Source organism: Aquarana catesbeiana, linkage group LG09 (genome assembly GCF_042186555.1).
Source record: "Aquarana catesbeiana isolate 2022-GZ linkage group LG09, ASM4218655v1, whole genome shotgun sequence".
In the NCBI taxonomy this organism is placed as follows: domain Eukaryota; kingdom Metazoa; phylum Chordata; class Amphibia; order Anura; family Ranidae; genus Aquarana; species Aquarana catesbeiana.
Window position 1 is genome coordinate 104,390,173 of NC_133332.1, and position 5,997 is coordinate 104,396,169.

At 43.2% G+C, this 5,997-nt stretch overlaps 1 pseudogene; it reads left to right on the forward strand.

The window, feature by feature from the left end:
- Window positions 1-5,233: 5,233 nt before the first annotated feature.
- Window positions 5,234-5,352, forward strand: LOC141109114 (5S ribosomal RNA; annotated as a pseudogene).
- The last annotated feature ends 645 nt before the right edge of the window (window positions 5,353-5,997 follow it).

Sequence of the window (5,997 nt, forward strand, 5' to 3'; positions counted from 1 at the left end):
AGGAGCGCCTCCTATACAATGGGAAGTGCACTCACTTCCGCCCCTTGTCATTTGGCGTATGGCATCAGGTTATCCAGGATTGGACACATGACCCATGTGGTGTTCTACTGAGCCCACCCCTATTCCCTTTTTATATGGTGGAAAGCAAGTTTTGTCCAGTTGTTTTGCTTATTTGATCTAGGGAGGTCTGTATGGGATGCCTCCTTCATTAGAGAGGATAACATATTTACATGCTTTACTAAATACAGGTGAGACCTTGGATCCGTATAGCCTATACTAACTTCGGTGTTATGAGCTGGGTTGGTTCTTTTGCTTTTATTTTTCATTAGCTGTTTTTCTAACTACATTGGCATAGTTATAGCCTTGTTGCTTTCTTCTGGGGGTATTATGCTTGCTTGTTTCTGATGCCTTATGCTTCATAACACCCTTACTGGCCTATATAATTGTAACAACATGAAACCTATAGGTAAGTCCCCCACGTATCTGCTGTTCAGCAGTGATGATAGTGTGGGGCATTTATATTTATGCGATAAATATTTTTTCAAATTTAAGACCTCTGTTGGATTAATATTGCAGAAATTCCACCAATGTACCGCTGTGGAAGAGCTACAACTGAAACTAGTTGAATTCCATATGTAATTTATCAAAATGTGATTGTAATGGTAACAACCATATGGAATATATGGTGTTTGGTGGGCTTAACAAAAGATATGAATGTATCAGCTAACATTTTTTTTAATTTTGGTGTTTTATTGAAGTTAGTAATAATGGTCACATTTTATGTTTTTTTTTTTTTTTTTTTTTTTTTTTTTTTTTTTTTTTATATGAATGTTTTTTATGCCTTAAGAATCATGCATGGGGTGTCTTTCAAATTTTTGTTTGCTTTATTAAAAAGCCAGCTCTGCTTAAATCATGTTTCCATTTTTGTTGCTATTTGGCAATTGAATCCTTTGTTTTTTGTTAGTCATGGTGATCTAAGACTGGATTCACATCTATGCATGTTGCTTTTGAGCGTTTCTGGAGTTTTTTTTGTGATGCTTGCCACGTTTTTGAGCAGCATTTTTGCAGTGTTTTTACGGTATTTTTGCCGCGTTTTGCGTTTTTTTTTTTTTTTTTTTTTTTTACTGTATACAGTCTAAAAAAAAAAAAAAGTGCCAAAAACGCAAACCGCTGTAAAAACGCTGCACTTGCGTTTTTGATGCTGGTCCATTGAATTCTATTATATGCAAGATGCTGCATTTTGCATGAAAAAAAGTCCCTGACCCTTTCCAAAAACGCAGAAGTACAAAAATGCATTGATGTGAACATGTTCCATAGGAACCCATGTTAAAAAATTCCCATGCATTTCTGCAAAATGCATCAAAAAACGCGCTAGTGTGAATCAAGCCTAAGAAGGAATGCTTTCCCTGCAGTAGTTTGTGAAATCGTCCCATCCACAAAGATATGGAGAAAATGCCCCTTTCTTGCAGGTGACTTACTTGGTAATATTTATGCTGCTCTGCTAAACTAACCCCAAAATGCTCAACCTGTTTACGTTCCTTGTGAAAATGCGATTTATATATGGTACAACAAGATCAACAGTAATGACTTCTACTTAAAAAGTGCAGGGTTACTTTAAAAAAAGCATGCATTAGGTTCCATTTATGTAGGCTATTAGCACACCCTGCAATTTCCAGCAGCAAGAATCTGCAAATTCCTAAGTCTGGAATGATAGGTGTGTGTGAAGAAATGTTTGCTTAGCCTATACAATGAAATGATAGGCTGGTGGCAGCCGCAGCTATTTGTGACTGCATTCAGCGATTAACTGCAGTGATTGTGGCTGGAATGACTCTTGATATAGCCTGTACAGAAAAAATGTAGGGCTGTTACTGATTAAAATTTTCGTGTTCGATTAATCGATTTTTTTTTTTTAATCGATCGACTAATTTTGATTAATTATAACGCACATACAGATCCAACTACTTTTAGCTGACGTCATGCGTAGCTCCTCCCCCGTACGCATTACGCTCAATCAGAACTTCCTCGGCAGGGCTATGGCGTCACCCTACAGTCTATTTAAATAGCACCGTTGTGCATCAGGGGGACCGATGGAGAGCCAGAGACACCCATCACCTGCTGAGACAGCAAAGTGTCAGCTCTTTGGAAAAAAGTGCCCTCTTCATGTTTCTTGATTGCTGGATAACCAATCAATGTCAGTTCATCGTCAAACTGACTTACAGCCAGGAAAGCCCTCAAAGATGTTGATTTTCATAGCCAAGTCCAGGATTTACATAGATGTTTATCTGAAAACTTTGACCAGTGAGAACAATCAAATTGTTAGGATCGGTCTTCCTCAATTTTATGATTTCACGGACATCGACGTCACCGGACTCCTCCCCCCTTCCCTTCGTTAGCAGACGTAGGCACTTGGGGAAGGGGGGAGGAGTCCGGTGACATCAATGTCCGTGATGTTACCGGATCTCCGACGGAACTCCCTGAAGACCCGGAAGCCGGCGGAGAGATGAGTACCGATTAAAAGAATTTTGATCAATCAAAAAAATTAACAATCGAGGAATTAATGTTTAATTTTCCGAGCCCTAAAAAAAATGCATTAAAAAAATGCTAACCAATGTACAGAAAAGCAGCGCATGTTCAAAAAATTCCTGCTCAAAGTGTTAATTCACCTCTACAGAAAATCTGTAAGGTGACCTTACATTGGACCCCTAGTCCCACTGCACCAGAGTCCTGCGATCCCCCACCGTCAGACCAGGACACCACTTCACTGGTCTGTGGATTTGAAATCCCTGCATCTTAATCTCCTATCCATACCTCTTAGCGTGTATGGACAAGGCATTCTAATTGGTCAGCACCATCCATGTGACGGTGCTGACCAATCAGAATCAGTCTAGTCCATCCTGTCAGCACTGCAAAGAGAGGCACAAACCACTGGGATTTCAAATTCTGGGATTGCGGGACTGGGGGAAGATGAGAGGGTCCAGTGTAAGGTCACACTACAGATTTTTCTTAATCGTACATCATGGGACACCGAGCCATAGTAATTACTATGTGGGTTATAGGCCACCTTCAGGTGATGGACACTGGCACACCCTAAGACAGGAAGTCCACTCCCCATAGAACCCCTCCCACTACTGGGAGTACCTCAGTTTTTTCGTCAGTGTCTAAGGTGTTGGTCATGAGTAAAGATGTGCTGTGCTGAGCTCCACTGGAGCAATCCTTGCTGGGGCTAGCTATGCAGCCAGATCCATTCAAAGTGTCTTTTTAGGCCAAATTGAATGGTACCCGGGCCTCGTGGCAGAAGAAACTAGGTTTAGCCTGTAACGCTTCCCTTTCTAGAGAGCTGGACCCTGGGATCCAGTGCTTTTGGTTTTTTTCAGCCATAAGTTTCTTCTGGTGGGGTGCTATTACGGGTCCAGGAGTGCAGTTCCCCTGATAAAAAGTGGGCCCAATTCCTGAAGGTTTTTTAAACGGAACCCACCGTGAGGGGTGAAGATTGGGTCTGTTGGTTTTACCACAGAAATCCCTGCGGCGGAAAGGTAAGTGGAGATTTCTAAGAAATTTTAAAGTTTCTTATGAAATGTCTCCTTTAAAAAGTAAATGTCATGCCTAAAAGTCACCACTGGGGGCTGTATAGAGCACGTACCCTTGTCATGCTTTCTCAGATCATGCTGTGTCAGCAGAAGCTGCAGCTTCCTCCGGCTAGCAGTCACAGGACTCCGGTAAGATATTGGGGGGGGGGGGATTTTTCTCTAAAAACACCCCCCACCCGGACAAAAGCTCTCCCCCTCTCTCTCTCAGTAGAGGGAGAAGCCAGAACGATCGGCGGATGCCGCTCCATTCTCCACCACCTCTGTACGACTGTTTGTCGCTGCCCTCCCCCCACACACGTCGATACTGTCAGATCGGAGGCCCGCGCTCACGCGGGCAAACGCTCTTTTTTTTTTTAAAAAGAAGAGGGGAGCATGGTGTGAACACGGAGTGGGCATTGGCGTGCAGCAACGTCCAACGCAGGGGTACTTTTAAAAGGCTCCTTTTTTTGATGACTGCAGCTGTCGGAGAGACACAAAAGCTAAAAAGGGGCATGTAAGTGGTGACACAGGCATTCCTTTGGCACATTTACTGAAGCATCAGGCTGAGCGTTAATAGCAGCGACAGTTGCTGGACTATTTGCTCAAGCAGTGAATGTGATTTCTTCTAAAGGCTAGCGGCTTTAATCGCATCCCAGAATGGGATAAAATGTGAAAGGTCCCTTTCCATTACCCAGGACCTGCAAACTGAGGATTTGGGGGCGGCAGAAGATGAATTTCCCTCGGGACCTTGGAGAGGCTGATGACTCCTCTTCTGAGGGGTCAAATCCAGGAGGATCAGCTTCACAATCTGAAAGATTGATGGTGCATTTTTGCTACTCTTCATTGAGTCGGTTGATTTGCCCGCTTTTTGTTTGGGTTCACTAAAGCCTCCCCAAGCTGCGCATGCCTTTCCTGTCCATTCATTGCTGGAAAGGCTTATGTATTCTGAGTGGGATCACCCAGATAAGCATTTTTCTCCTATAACACTTTATCCTATGGAGGAAAAATACACTAAGAAATGGGAGATACCAGCAATTGTTGCTGCTATATCCTCTGTGAATGAAAGTTTGACTTGTCCGGTAGACAATGCTTATATGCTTAGGGATCCAATGGATAAGAAGTTGGAATTTCTATTATATAAAAAAACTCAACCTGCGCTAGCAGCAAATGGTGTATGTCAATCATTGAGAGACCAGTTTAAACAGGTGCTCAGGGTTATTCCTGAACAGAAGGCCAGGATTTAGCTGAGTTACCAGTGGCATTATGTTTAGCAATAGACGCCATGAGAGATTCTGTTCTTCAAGCCTCGCGCCTTACGCTTGGGCTGGTGCATAGGCATAGAATCTTGTGGTTGAAAGATTAGTCAGCCGAAGCGTAATGCAAAGCTCCTGGCTAGTTTTCCTTTTCAGTTAACAGCTGTTTGGGGATGATTTGGATAAATACATCCAAAAAATTTCTAGTGGAAAAAAGTACCCTTTTGCTAGTTAGGAAGAGGAGTAATCGTATTTCATTTAAACAAGCTCCTTCTCCAGGGTCAGGAGCATCTGCCTCCAGGCAGTCGCAACGGCCTCCGCCGTAAAGTTCAAGAGGGGAATTAGAGCCTCCTCGCTCGAAGTGGGAGGAAGACTTCTGCATTTCTCACGGGTCTGGTAGGAAGAGTGTCGGGAGCCTATGGCCACATCACCCTGGAAGCGCCCAATCTCGTCTGATCTCAGAGGTTAAGCAGGATCGGGCCTAGTCAGTACCTGGATGGGGGACCACCTGGGAATACCAGGTGCTGTAGGCTGCAGATGGGTGACTTCCTCAATAACTCTAAGATACAAGCTTGAGTTCCGAAAGTCCCCGTCTCCTCGTTTTCTCAGATTCCGGAGGAAAAGAAATCTTTCAAGCATTGGACCATCTTTTGTCTAAAAAAAAAAAATGATCTTAGTGGTTCTCATGCAAGAGCAGGGATTGGGGTTTTATTTAAACCTTTTCACGGTTCCAAAACCAAATGGGTACGTCGGACCCATTCTAGATCTCAAAGATCTAAACCGGTTTCTGAATATCTGATCTTTTCGCATGGAGTCAATCTGATCAGTGGTCTCCGTTCTACAAGGTGGAGAACTTCTGGCGTCAATAGACATCAGGGATGCATACCTCCATGTACCTATATATCCCGCTCACCAGAAATATATACGTTTTCGAGTTAGAAAATCTTTGTTTTCAGTTTGTAGCTCTGCCTTTTGGTATAGCTACTGCATCTGGAGTATTTACAAAGGTCCTGGCCCCTCCTGTAGCCAGATTAAGGGCCCAAGGTATAATGATTATAGCTTACCTAGACAATCTGCTCTTGATAGACCAGTCGGTAGCCCGCTTAGACCAAAGTATGATCCACATTCAACTACCTGTAATACCTAAGTTGGATTCTCAACCTAGAGAAATCCTCCTT